The following is a 16,377-nucleotide window of genomic DNA, read 5'->3' on the forward strand; positions in this document are numbered from 1 at the left end:
TTTCACGGATCCCTATGAAGATAACTGTTGATGGAAAAAAATACGTATTACCAAAGACTGCTCTGAATTCAGGAATACTTTAAGGTGAATTTGTATTTTAACATGTTATTAACATGTTATTTAAATTTGAAACTATGTATAAATGAGATATCATTTATCCAATCCATACTCAGTGTACATGTGGATCCAAACACCCCCCTGCACTAACTGAGTGTTTCCCCCTGGGTCCTTGCCCCTCATTGTAGGACTTAACATCTGAGTGGTTGGGGGGAAAAAGCAGAGGTGGGAATACAGGATGGTACCCAGGCTTTTGGTGTCCTTCACTGGAATGATGACACGAGGGGAGCGGCAGGTTTGGGAGAGAGACAGGCACACAGTTTGGGAGAGAGACAGGCACACATGTCTCTAGAACATGTAAGTTATATTTTAAGCTCTACAGCATTGTACTAATATCGCACCCTAAACCTTGAAATATCCTAACCAAGCCTGAGGGATTTGCTAGGAGAGTGTTGTGGGCACTTGGAGGACACATCAGACATCCTGGACCACTGAATCCAAGTTTCTTGAGTCCATTCTCAGAAGCCAGAGAAGGTTCAACTGCTCTGTCATCAAGGTGATTAAATTCTCTGATATCCAAGCAATAGCTGAATATCTTTTGAGTGCTCCCTTGGTGCCAAGCCCTGTGTCAGAGCCCTGTTACGGGGGTGCCCACAGAGAAACATGTAATTAAATATTATGTAATGCAAAATGGTTGTGGTGGTCCTAAAATATGTCCACATATTCTGTGAGGCTCCTCCCTCCAAAAAGTAGAATCTAATTCCCCTCCCCTTGAATGTTTGCTAGCCTTAGGGACTCACTCCCAACAGATAGAATGTGACGGAAAGATAGTATGTGACTTCTGAGTCTGGGTCATAAAAGACTCTGGGTTTCCTTGCTGTCTCTTGCACCACCCATTCTGGGGGAAGCCAGCTGCCGTATCCGGGGCCATCCAAGCAGACAGCAGAGAGGCCCGCACAGGGAGGATCTGAGACCTCTGCCAATAGCTAGCACCAACTCGCCTGCCATGGGCCGTGACCCATCTGGGAAATGAATTCTCCAGCCTCGGTCAAGCCTGCAGGTGACTTCAGCCCTCCAGGCTTCTAGTCTTCCAGCTGAGGCCCAAACACTGTGGGGCAGAGACAAGCCATGTCCTGAATTCCTGACCCACAGACACTGGGAGATAATAAATTATAATTGTTTCAAGCCACTATGTTTTGAGGTAATTTGTTATAGCTCATATACAATGATGGCAGGTGGACACACAGAACACTAAGGGAACACGAGTTAGCTCAATAAGAGAGGTCAAGGAGGCTTTCTGAAGGAAAGGAAATTTGCACTGAGTCTTGGAGGGTGCATAAGAATTGTCCAGAAAGATTGGAAGGGTATCCAGGCATAGGGGGACAGGACAGATAAAGGCCAGGGAGGCTTAAAAGAATGGAGCATGGGAATGAGCTACATGTATAACTTACCCCCTTCGAATAGGGTCCCAAATGGATGGGCTTGATACCTGGTTCTGCTCTAGAATAACTATATTTGTTACAAGTTTCCTATTGGCAAATATACTTAGCATACGATCGGGGGTCTGACCTTCTTAATCTGTTGACCTTTCATACAAAGAATTTCTGAAGTTCAAGAGTCTCAGACTATACACAGTTTGACATAATTTTTTTTTTAACATTGGAATACTTCATTTTCTCAAAAGAGGTTTCTGAACCTAGACAAGCATCAGAATCACGTGGGAACTTTTAAAAAATCAGATTTCTGGGCCTCAACCCAGAGCTGCTAAATCTTATCTGGGTAGGGCTCAGGATTTAATCCAAACTTCTCACTTTACAGATAAGAAAAAAAGACTCAGGGACAGAGTTGAGACTCAAATCCTGGCTCTTCATTTGTTTGTGATCTTGCTGCTGTATTCCTCTGCTGTCACCAGAGTTTCTTCCTTTCTCAGCATCATGGCCAATCCCAGCTGTGTGTTAAATATTGTGTGAGCGTCAGAGGTTTAGCCCACAAGGTAGATCTTGATCTTAACATTCCGCCTCTCCACAATCCATAACAAAAAGAGAATTTGATATACTATTAAACTTTTAGGTCTCTTACTTTAAATTTTTTTGTCCCTGCTAAGTGGTTAGGGCTCCTCGTTTCCACTGCAGGGGACATGGGTTTGATCCCTGGTCGGGGAACTAAGATCCCACAAGGCTCGCAGCGTGGCCCGGGAAAAAAAAAAAAAAGAGAGAGATGTAATTCCTATACCACAAAATTCACCATCTTGAAGTATACAGTTCGGTGGTTTCTAGCATATTCCTATAAATGGACTCATACAATACGTAACCTTTTTGTGTCTGGATTCTTTCACTTAGCACCGTGTTTTTAGGGTTCATCTGTGTTGTGTGTGTCAGTACTTCATTTTTATGGCTGAATGATATTCCACTGTATAGATAAACCACACTTTGTTTTTCCAGTCATCTGCTGATGAACATTTGGATTGTTTCCACTTTTTGGCTATTATGAATAATGCTGCAATGAACATTCATGTATATGTTTTGGTGTGGACATATGTTTATTTCTTTTTATTTTTTATTTGCTTGCGGGATCCTAGATTCCTGACCAGGGATTGAACCCGGGCCCTTGGCAGTGAAAGTGCATGCAGAGTCCTAACCACTGGACCGCCAGGGAATTCCCTGGACATATGTTTATAATTCTCTTGGGTATATACCTGGGAGTGGAATTGCTAGGTGATATGATAACTCTGTTTAACTTTTTGAGGAACTGCTAAACTGTTTTTCATAATCATGTATATTTTTACATTGAGGAAATAACACTTTTTAAAAAATTGAAAGCCACTTACCCACAAGGGGAAAAATAATCGGAAATTGTATCACTCAGAAGTAACACAATTTAGAGACTTAAGTATGGAGGTACACTCACATTTACCTCTTCTCCTTCCTGAAACCCCACTGAAAAAATAGTTTAAAATTTTCTTTTAAGATATGAACCCTCATGGATAAAGAAGACAAAAAGGAGAAAATGATAACAAAATGTTTTGAAATTGAAAAGCAGGTGGACCACAGCACGTGACTCACAGCAGACCAAAGAAAGCTAAGACCTAAGCTAGCAATGGGGGAGCTCAGTAGAAAGCTGACATGGGTTGTACAACAGTGTGAATGGACTTTTCACTACTGAACTGTATGCTCGTTAAGGTGGTTAAGATGATAAATTTTTTGTTAAGTGTATTTTACCCAGTTAAAATTAAGTTGATAAAGAAATAGATTCTTAGCTCCCCTTCTTCACCCTGAACAAGATGGCGGTCCCTCCTTCAATCGAGGGTGAAGATGTGATGCTGACTCTCTGAAGAGGTTGAGCAAGAGGAACTCTGGGCCAGAGGATGTAACACAGCTGAGGGCAGGGGTCTTAACAGGGCCAGCGAGACCTCCAGCAGCCCCTCTCCCTTCATTCACATTTCTTAGTGCTAGAAGCTAAGATTATGACCTCTGTTCCCACTCCCACATCCCCACTGATGATCGGTGGAGTCCTTTCTGGATTAACTGATGGCTCAAGAGAAAGACCTTCGGATACTGACATATAAATGGAGAGCTGAAGGTCACACCAGCCTTTGACCATAAAAGACAGAAACCAGGACTTCCCTGGTGGCGCAGTGGTTGAGAGTCCGCCTGCCGATGCAGGGGACGCGGGTTCGTGCCCCGTTCCGGGAAGATCCCACATGCCGCGGAGCGGCTGGGCCTGTGAGCTATGGCCGCTGAGCCTGCACGTCCGGAGCCTGTGCTCCGCAACGGGAGAGGCCACAGCAGTGAGAGGCCCGCATACCGAAAAAAAACAAAACAAAACAAAAAAAAGGCAGAAACCAAAGCAACAAAGAGAAAAAAATGACCTTGGCAGGAGCAGGAGCAGAAGAAAATCTTAGAGAAAAAATTAATATTGTTAGTTGTTGGATAAGACTGATACTTCATCCTTGAAATAAATTAAAAATACCATGTAAAAGGAACATTCAGAGAACAACAAAAAATCTCTTAAAAATTAAAACTATGGTACTGAAAATGAAAAATTCAGTAGAAGCGTTGGAAAGTAAACGTGAAAAAAATCTCCTGGGTAGTAGAACAAATGACAAAGACACAAAACAATGAGAAAATTCAATATGGCACAAATGAATCTATCTACGAAATAGAAACAGACTCACAGACATAGAGATCAGACTTGTGGTTGCCGAGAGGTGACGGGGTGGGGGGAGGAAGGGATGGGCTGGGAGTCTGGAGTTGGTAGATGCAAATGCAATAACATCTAGAATAGATAAACAACAAGGTCCTACTGTATAGCACAAGGAATTATATCCAATCTCCTGGGATAGATCATAATGGAAAAGAATATTTAAAAAAAGAATGTATATATATGTATAATCGAGTCACTTTGCTGTACAGCAGAGATTGGCACACCATTGTAAATCAACTACAGTAAAAAAAAAAAGAAAAGAAAAAGAAAAGTCAAGGATCTGTTTAGGAGATTGATCCAACATCAAAAAACTAGACAGGAAGAAATTATCAAAATAAAATAAAATAAACCTCTAGAAAAATTGCCAGAATTGAAGAAACTAAATTTCTAGGTGGAGAGGCCCCATGTGTCATTGAATACATTGAATTAAAATAAACCCATATGAAGACAGATAATCTTGAAATTTCAGAATGCAGAATCCGAAGCAAAGATCCTGCAAGTTTATAGAAAGAAAGAACAGGAAATCAGAGTGACTTCAGACTTTTCAACAACATCATTGAAAACTAGAAGACAATAAAGCAATGCCTTCAAAATTCTGAGGAAATATGCTTACAAAAAATCATTATGCTGTACACCTAAAACTAACACAATGTTATATGTCAATTACAGCACAATTTTTAAAAAAGCAAGCCTTTCATGGAAAAGCATGATATTAGTCTTAATACAGTTTATTGAAAAACTATTATCAGAAGAGACTGATAACGAAATTTAAGGAAAAGTCTGAGGAAGGATGATTGAAAATCTAGAATTCTGTACCTCGCCAAACTATCAGTCCAGTTAGGGTAAAAGACATTTTCAGGTATATGAAGTCGCAAAAAAATTATCTCCCTGGCACACTTTCCCAGGAAGCTGTTGGAGGAGAGGCTCCAATAAGATGAAGGAATAATCCAAGAGAGAGGAAACAGGGCTCAGGAACAGGAACAGGGGAGAGAGGTGAACAGTGTCCTAGGATGACAGCTGTGTCGCAGCCTACAGCAAACCACCTAGAGCCACCTAACGGGATGAAGGGCTATAAGACAGTTGTCTTCAAGATTAGGCTGGGGGACTTCCCTGATGGTGCAGTGGTTAAGAATCCGCCTGCCAGTGCAGGGGACACGGGTTCGAGCCCTGGCCTGGGAAGACCCCACATGTCTCGGAGCAACTCAGCCCGTGCGCCACGACTACTGAAGGCTGCAGGCCGAGAGCCCGTGCTCCGCAACAAGAAGCCACTGCAATGAGAAGCCCACGCACCACAACGAAGAGTAGCCCCCGCTCGCTGCAACTAGAGAAAGCCCTTGTGCAGCAACAAAGACCCAACGCAGCCAAAAATAAAAATTAAAAAAAGATTAGGCTGATCAATCACCTTTGCGATAGGTACCTGGAAAACTAGACAAAAACTTGTTAATTTGACAATTAACTCCAGGGGAAGAAAACTCCAAGAAAGAAAATACAATCATAGTCTATCACGTGGCTCAGCTGTAAATAATATTTGTATAATAATAATAATGTTATAAACACTGTATTCTGCTCTGACCAAAAATTAGGATATATTTTTTTTCAGGGAGGATGAGGGAAGGGGAAGAGTTGTGTATGTGTGTGGATTCAGGTGTCAGAGTTAAGCTCTCATTTTCTGTGTTAAGAAATCATATCTAAAACTGAACAAAATGGAGAAATAGCTGCACAAGCGTGCTGTTTAGAAACCTACCAGAAGGAACGGCTGAAAATGATTGAATCTGAGAAGCAGGTGGAGAGTGTAATGAGGTGAGGTTGCCTTTATTTATTTATTTTTGGTCCCAGCATACGGCTTGTGGGATCTTAGTTCCCCAACCAGGGATCGAACCCAGGCCCTCAGCAGTGAAAGAGCAGAATCCTAACCACTGGACTGCCAGGGAGTTCCCTGGGGTTGTTTTTCTTCAGGATTAGTCTGTGACTTTGTATTTGAGTATTTGACTTTTAAAATGATGTACGTGTCTAACTTGATAAAAATAAAAACAAATTAATTAAATCAAAGGCCAGGGGAAGAAGCAATAAAACGAAGGAGAGATTTAGGTGGAGCCATGGAACATTCTGTCCCTTTGCATTTTAAAGTAGGGGCAGGGCACATCAAACTATATAATATGTGCAATGCATAATAAAAGATAGGATTTATATGGGACCAATTATAGAGCAAAGATGAGGAGAGACAGATGATGAGAGAGAGCAAGTGATAGAGAAAGAAAGAAAGGAAGGGGAGAGTGAAAGAGAAACAAATGCTAAGACACAGAAAGACAGAGACGCAGAAAGATATACCCAGATGCACATACACAAGTGAGAAACATGAAGAGATACAACAGGAAGAAATCCACAAGTACACTACTGGAGTATATACCCTACATGTGTGCACACAACCAAGTAAGGACAGAAACCCAAGTCTTCATAGGTAACATCTCAAGCTTTTGTTAAATGGCACAGAATTAGATTATTACCACTAAATATCACTTCCACCACCACCATGAAACTGAAACTCCTCCACTTTCAAGACTCAGCTGAAGACTCCTCTTCTTGGGAGCCTTCCCAGCCACACCCGTCTGGAGCCACTGTTCTGTCTCCTCAACTTATAGAGAAAGAAGGTCTTGCCTTACCACTCACTTGGGGGAAAAAGATCATAGATGGCCTTGTGACATTCTAACATAGCTATATTAAGCTATTTGCTGTTTAGCTTTCCAACGTTCACACGTCGCTCTTCAACTTGGTTATAAGCATATGGCGGTCAGAGGAGCCAATCCTTACTCACTGAGGAATCTGCCACAGGGCCAGCTCCCAGGGAGGCTTTGAATTGGAATACCTTCTCTGCCATTCACTTGCCATGTGACTTGGGGCAAGTTACTTGACTCCACTGTGCGTCAGGGTCCTAAATCTGTAAAGCAGAGCTAGTATGGGGTTGAATTATACGATATTGCCAATATTCTACCATATTTGACCAACAAAAATGGCAATTTTATATGGTTCAACCTAATAAAACTGCAGCCTCTTAGGCGGTATGTGGATTATATGCAGTGCATGTTGAATCGTAAGCAAGCACCACTCTGCTGCATGAAATGTGGACCTGGTAGTAAGCCACTCAGAACTTGTGGAACAAAGGCAACACCCTTGGAATGCAGAGCAACCAAGCAGAAAGAGCAAGAGCCTGGCCCTGGATATCCTGCAGCCTTCAGATCTGCTATGGACTGCTTATGTCTAGATGCGTATGTGAGCAAGAAATAACTTCCCATTTAGGTTAAACCACTGTTGTTTGGGTCTGTTTTGAAGCAGTTAAATTGATATCCTAATGAATAAAGGGTGTGTGTGAGAGAGAAAGGATACCAGTATCTCTGCCTCCAGAGACTGGACGTGATGCTGTTGAGGTGGCAGCCTAAGACACCGCAGGTGGCTTATGGGGAGGATAACGAGTGCAGGAAACTGACCTGTTCTCTTGGAGCCCAGGAGAGAGGTTGGAAATACTAGTTTGGGAATCACATGTGTGTATATGATTATTGTAATCTTGGAAAGGGTGTGATCATCCTGGGAAGACATGTAGATACAGAAAAAAGAGACTCTATTAGCCAAGTATATCATGAAACGGTGAGGACGCTAATGACCATGATTATTTTGCCCACTGCTGAAGCCCTTCGACATGAGCCAGGCAGGCTCTGAGATAAATGCTTCAAGTGTGTCCGTTTAATTCTCAGGATAACCCCTTTGGTGGATATCATTAATCCAATTTTACTGACGAGAAAACAGGCTTAGTGGATGGCAGAGCTGGGATTTGAACTGAGGTCTGATTGACTTCAAAGTCCACATTTCTAATCCTTAGTCCATAAGTCTAAACATAGTTTGGGTTTTTTTTTTTTAAACTTGTGGATGCAGGCATATAGAGTTGTCAAAACTCATCAAACCGTAGGCTTGAAATGGGTACATTTCGTTATATGTAAATTATACCTCGATAAAACTGATCTAAAAAAATAGAAATGTGATTTCAGAGCTTTCATTGTGCATGCATCAGGGGTCAATAACCAGTTGTTAACAGGACAGAATATAAACATAAAGTGTTAGCAAGTGATAAAGGTTAGAGCTCAAGGAAGATTTTTTGTAATTCCCCACCCCCACCCAATCTGAGTTAGAAATAAGTCTTATTGGCACACTCAAAAACATACAAAAACTGGTGGACGAAATAAAGTTGTTAGGTTTTACCACAGGAATCTCAAGGTACCACATTCTAAAGGTTAAGATCCTCTAACTCAGGGCTTCTTAACCACAAGGCCAAGGTTTTTGTTTTTTTATTTACTTTATTTATTTTTGGCTGTGTTGGGTCTTCATTGCTGCACGCAGGCTTTCTCTAGTTGCGGCGAGCGGGGGCTACTCTTCGTTGGGGTGCTCGGGCTTCTCATTGCGCTGGCTTCTCTTGTTGGGGAGCACGGGCTCTAGGCACGCAGGCTTCAGTAGTTGTGGCTCACGGGCTCTAGAGCGCAGGCTCGGTTGTTGTGGCACATGGCTTTAGTTGCTCTGCAGCATGTGGGATCTTCCCGAGCCAGGGCTCGAACCCGTGTCCCCTGCATTGGCAGGCGGATTCTTAACCACTGCACCACCAGGGGAGTCCCAAGACACAAGGTTTCTTGACCTCAATGCTATTGACATTTCAGACCAGAAGCTTCTTTCAGACCAGGTGCTGGTGGGGGGACTGCCCTGTGCATTGTAGGATATCTAGGCAGCCCCTCTGGCCTCTACCTGATAGATGCCAGGAGCAACTCCATTTTCAGTTGAGACAACCAATAGTATTGCCAGACGTCCCCTGGGGGGCAAAAGCGCCCAGTTGAGAACCATGCAATTAGCACATCAGCTGGGTGGTAGAGTCTCCTCTTGGGCCGCAGTACCACCAGAGTCAGGGACTCTTGTCCACTGGGCCTACCCAGGGTGCCACAGTCACTTTCTGGCCACCTGAGCTCATCCCACTCACCCTTCTGGGAGGGACAGCTGTTGATTGCCTCCTTGGCCGGATGCCTCTACAGCTGCACCCCGTCCATCCTATCCCTGAATTGATCTGGTGGTTCGATGCTGTTTCTTCATCTGCACCAGCAATGGCTGGCCTCGCTGCTGTCCTCTTGTACCTGCCCCCATTGCATACACTGTAAGGCCCAAGTGGACTCCCCTTCCAAGGTGTAAAGAGCAGTGGTCTGTTGGTGGACGGGGCAATGCCCCTTCTCCCAAAGAGGCACCCCCACACTTCAGAAGGGCAGTGGAAGGGCAATCCTCCATCCATCATGAGAAGGGTGGGCTGGGGGCAGGCCTCATTCAAAGCAATGATTGAGGGCAGGAATGTTGGGTAGGCAGCCACCTATTCTCTTCTTGGGAAGGATGTGGATAACCCCCACCCCAGCAGGGAATTCTAGAAGCCGACTCTCCCTGTTCAGGTCTGTTCTGTGGTCAGGGGCCCTTCCCTCCCCCGGTGTATGGCTTTGCCTCTATAAGAGTTCCTATTAGGAGCTGTCTTCTTTCTCTTGCCTTAGGACCTGCTAGGTGGGAAAGGAAGAAAGAAAAAAAAGGAGAGCAGGGGAACTTTTCCCCATAGACCTTTCCACTCACCCACCCCAACCGCAAAATCGAGGGGGGAGGTGTCCTCCATTTTTTAGATTTCCTTATCTCTAAGTAGACCAACCATGACAGTTTTATGACCCAAATGCAAGGATGCATTTTATGTTACTAAATGAGCAAAGTGACTTCAGATCTGAATGGGCAGTAAGATAAATAATATATATAATTTAAAAATTTCCCTCTGGTTGCTAATTTTTCCAGAAAGTCTCCCCTCATGACTCTGAAATTTCTGGAATGTGTACATCTCGCTGTTCCACCCATCCCTGGGCTTTAAGGCAGGAATGTCAAACACAATCAGCATAAGGTCACCAGTTGGTCAGTGGAAATTTTTTGAAATGGTGGTGACACCAACCTCTGGTGCCTCCAGCCTGCGGTTTCTGGCTCCCAGCCATTTTTGGTGGCAAAAGATTGCCCTGGGGTGGTAGCAGAGGCCAGCGGGTGGCCTGGATGAGTCCCCAGCCAACAATGCTCCTCACTTCATCCTGGGGGCAGTTTGGACCTGGCAGAGGAGCAAGCAAGAACGGAAGCTGTACCCTCAAAACAGGCTGCCCCTCTGAAGGCGCATCTATTAGGGGCACCCGAGTCTGAATAGCAAGCGACTCTAACTCTTTGTGCCTATAAACCTTAGAGGCACCCTGAGGAAACAACCAAGCACAATGCAGGGAGTGTGAGTTATGGGAACAAAGCAAGCAAAGATAATGTGTCAAATTAGACGAGACAAAGAAACATAACCACCGGTTGCAATGCCTGGTTCTGGATAGAATCTCGGTCTGAAAATCACAGGTTGAATATGCTCCAGTGTGATAGCATTTGGGAGGGAGATCTTTGAGAGGTGATTAGGTTTACATGACGTCATGGGGGTGGGGCCTTAATCCTTAAGAGGATTAGTGTCCTCTGAAGAGAAAGAAAGACTAGAGCCGTGCTCTCTCTCCACCAAGTGAAGACACAATAAGAAGGTGGCTGGCTGGCTGCAAACCAGGAAGAGACCTCTCACCAGGAACGGAATTGGCCGGCACCTTGATCTTGGACTTCCCAGCCTCCAGAACTGTGAGAAATAAACGTCTGTTGTTTAAGCCACCCACTCTATGGTATTTTGTTATGGTAGCCCATGCTGATTAAGGCACCAGGACACTTTGGGGCACAATTAGGGAAATGTATATACAGCCTGGATATTAGATAAAATGAAAATCTATTGGGACTTCCCTAGTGGCGCAGTGGTTAAGAATCTGCCTGCCAGTGCAGGGAACACGGGTTTGAGTCCAGGCCTGGGAAGATCCCACAAGCCACGAAGCAACTAAGCCCACACGCCCTAACTACTGAGCCCACATGCCACAACTACTGAGCCCACGCACCATAACTACTGAAGCCCACACGCCTAGAGCCCGTGTTCCTCAACAAAGAGAAGCCACCGCAATGAGAAGCCCTCGCACTGCAACGAAGAGTAGCCCCCGCTCACTGTGGCTAGAGAAAGCCCGCGCACAGCAACAAAGACCCAAAGCAGCCAAAAATAAATTTATTTAAAAAACAAAAAAAGAAAATCTATTGACATGGGGAAGTGGAGACCATTAATGGAGAATAGCGGCTTTCAAAACAGCATGTGCAAGATAATCTCATTTTGTTAAAAAACATATACATGCATAGGAAAAGTCCTGTAATGTTATACAGTAAGCTGTGAAATGGTAACCTCTGGGTGGTGGAAATATGGTGTTTATTTTTTTCTTTTCAATATTTGATGACTTTCTAAAATGCATATATATTGCTTTGTAAAAATAAAAGGTTATTTTTAATTAGAGAGGGAGTGTGGTCTGGGAGGGGCTTTGTAGATTGTTTGATCACAACCCTCATTCTTTTTCAAAGGAGGAAAATTTTTGACTCATCACACTGACTTTTAAAAAAACAACAACCCTTTTTATTGTGGAAAATTTCAAACAGACCCAAGTGTAGACAAAACATTCTACCAGCCTCAACAATGATCAACTCATGGTCATTCTTGTTTCATCCCCTCTCCCCTCCCGACCCAATGCACTTTCTCCCTTTCCTTTTTATTCTGAAGCGAATCCCAGACCTCACATAATTTATCCCATTAATATTTCAGTACTATCTCTTTAAGGACTCAAAAATACACAACCACAATACATTATCATGCCTAAAAAATTAATAATCCCTTAATATCATCAAATATCCAGCCAGTAGCCATAATCCCAATTGTCTCATAAATGTAAGAAGTCAGTTTATTTGGTTGAATCAGGATCTAAATAAGGTCCATAAATCACAGTGGATGATATGTCTTTTTCAGTCTCTTTTAATCTATGGGTTGTTGCTCCATCTCTTCATTTTCCCTGGTGATATATTTGTGGAGGAATCCAGGTGGTTTGCTCCGAGGTGTTTCCCACAGTCCTAATTTTGCTGGTGTTCAATGTGTTCTCCTCTCCTCTGTATTTCCTGTAATTGGTAGTGGCATCTAGAGGCTTGATCATATTCCTAGGTTCGATTTTTAGGGGGCAACAACATTTCATAGGTGGTGGTGCATTCTTCCATCAGGAGGCATAGAATGTCTGGTTGTCTCTTATAATGTGCTATGTGATGTTAGCTGCTGTTGAAACTCCATACCTGGATCCATTCCTTCAGGGTGATGCTCCAATTCTAAAATTCTATCTTTGTTCATTAGCTGGAAGAGTTCTATAAAGAAAAACTTCCCTTCATCGGTGATCTGATAAAGGCAGATAGATGCTTGATTTTTCCCTTTACTTACGAGTTTTCAAAATAATGAAGTGATTCTCTGGCATCCTCCAAAGGTGAGCAATTTTTCAGCCATTATGAACTCATGAATTTAACTCAGTCCATTGCAGTTCTTACCCTTCCTGATGCTCCAATTATCCCATCCTTTGGCCATTGGGAGCCTCTTCAGATTTGCTCCTGAGTCTTTTTGATGTGATCCTAGTAATCTTTGATAGAACTCTCTCATCAGAGCTGAAACATGATCTCAATGGGTAAGATGGGCCATGAAAGATAAGGCAGGTGTTATTTCTGAGGTCTTTTTTTCCTCTCCCCTTTGGTTCGAAAAGCATTCCCTCCCCAGTAAAGGTCTCCCTGACCCAGCTCCTGCCTCCCTCTTGACTTGAATGTTCCAGGGCCCTCTCACCTCTGGCTGCACTGCCCTAGAGTTCCCTGCTTTGCTGGGGTTTCAAAAAGTAGAAAGTCAGCGTCGGAAGTGCCTTGGTGACCCCAGGAAGGGATGTGGAGTCCCAGGTGAGTTTTACCAGGTGTCAGGCAGGCAGGGCTGGGTCCAGGCTGACTTCCCAGGGGATGCTCATCCCTCCAGATGCTATGTGAGGTTTATAATTCCAGCACACCCTGTTCTTTCAACTTCTAACTCTTCTCAGGCCTTTGATCTTGTACACCTAGTAGAAGGGCTGTGTACCTCTGGCTCATGGCAGCCTCAGCTGCCTGCCTCTGCCTGAGCCCCTCCTACCCTGACTCCGTCACTCCAGCCTTGCTGAGGTGCTGGTCTCTTTCTCATCTCCCCCATCTTGGTCTGTATCCCTACCCATCTCTCTTCAGCCTCAAAGGAGGCACTGTGCTATCTTATTCAATCTCCTCAACAACCCTCGAATCACTCCCATTTTATAGATAGGGAAAGTGAGAAAGTTAGCTGTTACTGCTGATCTGGGACTTGAACCCGCACACGCCAGCTCCACAGTCCCTGCACACCTCGTGCCTGCCTCTGCTTCTTGTCACTGAGCACTGTTTTTCTTTTTTAGAAAATAATATCTATTTTCTGATTTCAGAATGAAGACATAAAAATTCAAGCAATATAAATGTTACTATTTTTTAAAGTAAACTTAAGTCCCCTCTCTTCTCAGACCTCAAAATCATCACCATCAACTATCTGGTGTATTTCCTTCCAGACCTACATAAACGTTTATGAATAAATAATTTTTCTAAAACTGGGCTTTCTCTGTATGTCCTTTTCTGCACATTGCTTTATTCACTTATTAATTTATTGGGAACTGCTTCTTGTGTTTAGAACATCTATATTTCCTGCATCCTATTTAACAGTTTTAGTTTTCCATTGTTCCCATAATTATTTAGTCAGTGCCATACTGATGAACTTTGGGGTTGTTTCCAATTTTTCATTATTTCAAACAATGCTGCAATTAGCACCCTTGTGCATTTAGCTTTGCACACCTGTGTAACTATTTCCGTAGGATAAATTCCTGGAAATGGAATTTCTGAGTCAAAACCACGCACATTGAAGATTTTCATAAATATTTTTAAACCGACCTCCAGAGAGACTGTATTAATTTACATTTACACAATGAATGCCTGTCTTGTGCACATACTTGCCAGCCTGATGTTATGAACTTTTTTCAGTTTTGTCTGATGGATGAAAAGTGTCTTATTATGGTTTTATTTTGCAGTACTTATTGTTAAGGTTGAGCACGTACGTTTGTTGGTAATTTCTCTTTCTTTGGTGAATTGTCCTTTGTTCGCGTTTGCTGGGGTTGTTTTTTCTTTTTCTTATCAACTCACAAATCTTTCTTATATATTGTATCAATCTTTTTAATATGTGTTAGAAATAACTTCCTTGTTTAATGTTTCTAGTTTGGCTTTGCCATATAGAAGTTTTAGCTGTGAATGAGATCAAACTTAAATGCCTTTTGGTTTATTTGTTACTGTTTTTTTTTTTTCTAATTTTTATTGGCGTATAGTTGATTTACATGTTACTGGTTTTCATATCATTTTAGAAGGGCCTCCTCCCTCCCAAGGTTATAAGAATGTTCACCCACTTCTCCCTTTTAATATTTTGTTTTTACATTTAAATCTTTCGATGTAATGAGTGAAATAGAAATCCAGCTTCCCACACTCTCCCTTGACTAGCTAATTGTTCAAGAAACAATTATCAAATAATCTTTTCCCCACTATTCAAGTGCCACCTTTATCATGTACATGCTAGACTCCCATGTGCATTTGCTGTTATTTCTGGACTCTGTTCTGATAGACTGTGCCATTCCTGTGCCAATCCCAGCTCACTGTGCTTTCAATATTTGATAGGCCAGGTCCCCCCCTTACTCATCTGTTTCGGAATGTTCTGGTTTTTCTCATTATCATTCTGGATAAACTTTTGAATTGTTTTGTCAAGTTTCCCAAATTATCCTTTTGAGATTTAGAGACTTCATTGAATTTACTGATTTAGGGAAGACTTACATCTTTTACATTACGGTCTTCCTATTTAAGAACTAGTTATTACTCTGCCTATTCAAGTCTTCCTTGGTTGAGAAACTCAAAGTACTTTAGTTTTATTGATTAATCGAATAGAGGTCCTATACGTTCCTTGTTAAAGTACTCTTAGATATTTTATGATTCTTGTTGCTCTTATAAATGAGATATTTCCTTCCATTAACTTCCTAACTAATTATTAAAAAGCTATTGGAAATCCTGCCATTTTCGACAACATGGATGGACCTTGAAGGCATGATGCTAAGTGAAATAAGTCAGACAGAGAAAGGCAAATACTGTATGATCTCATTTCTATGTAGAATCTGAAAAAAAAAAAAGAAAGAAAACCAAACTCATAGATACAGAGAGATTGGGTGCCAGAGCTGGGAGGTGGGAGGTGGGGAAAAATGGGAGGTGGTCAAAAGGTACAAACTTCCAGTTATAAGATAAGTAAGTCCTGGAGAGGTCATGTACAGCATGGTAACTATAATTAACAGTACTATATTCTATGTTTGAAAGTTGCTAAGAGGGTACATCTTAAAAGTTCTCATCACAAGAAAAAAAATTGTAAGTATTTGTGGTGATGGATGTCAACTCAACTTATCAGGGTGATCATTTATATACATATATAGTGAAATTTTTAAAAAACATAAATAATTTAAAAGCTATTCCTTGTTCTTAACTCTTATCTCTGTCCACACCCTCTCTATGGGGCTCAGTCTTGGCCTTGAGTACCATCTCTATGTTGATGACTCCTAACATCCACAGTCTTGTCAGCTCTCCCAAACCATCATCGTCTTATCTCTAACTTGGTATTTCCTAAATTTCAAAAATTCTCACACCACTGTCCTAATTTTTCATATTCTGTATTCCACCTGTACTGTTATTTATTTGCTTAGTTTTTCTTTAAACCAATTCATTAAAAATAAATTTTGCCTTATCTTGTGCAATAATTGCTGTGAAATAACAAGTAGTATTCTGATGTGCTGATTAGAATTTCTCTAATTTGCATGAGTATAAATACAAAACTAAAAGGCATCTCTGGTATCATCCATTGCATTTTTGAATCTCTGGTCTAGCTGGTAACAAACCTGAGTATTCACCATTGCTTCACAGTCAGCATTCTTCTCTCAAAGCCCCTCTCAACCCCACTTTCCATGCTATGTAGGCTGATCATTTCCTCAGTCACCTGAGCGCCAAACTCGGGCTTCGTGGATACCCACTTCGGCCCCTTCAGCCCCGTCAGAGGAT

The sequence above is a fragment of the Phocoena sinus genome, chromosome 15 (genome assembly GCF_008692025.1).
Source record: "Phocoena sinus isolate mPhoSin1 chromosome 15, mPhoSin1.pri, whole genome shotgun sequence".
In the NCBI taxonomy this organism is placed as follows: Eukaryota; Metazoa; Chordata; class Mammalia; order Artiodactyla; family Phocoenidae; genus Phocoena; species Phocoena sinus.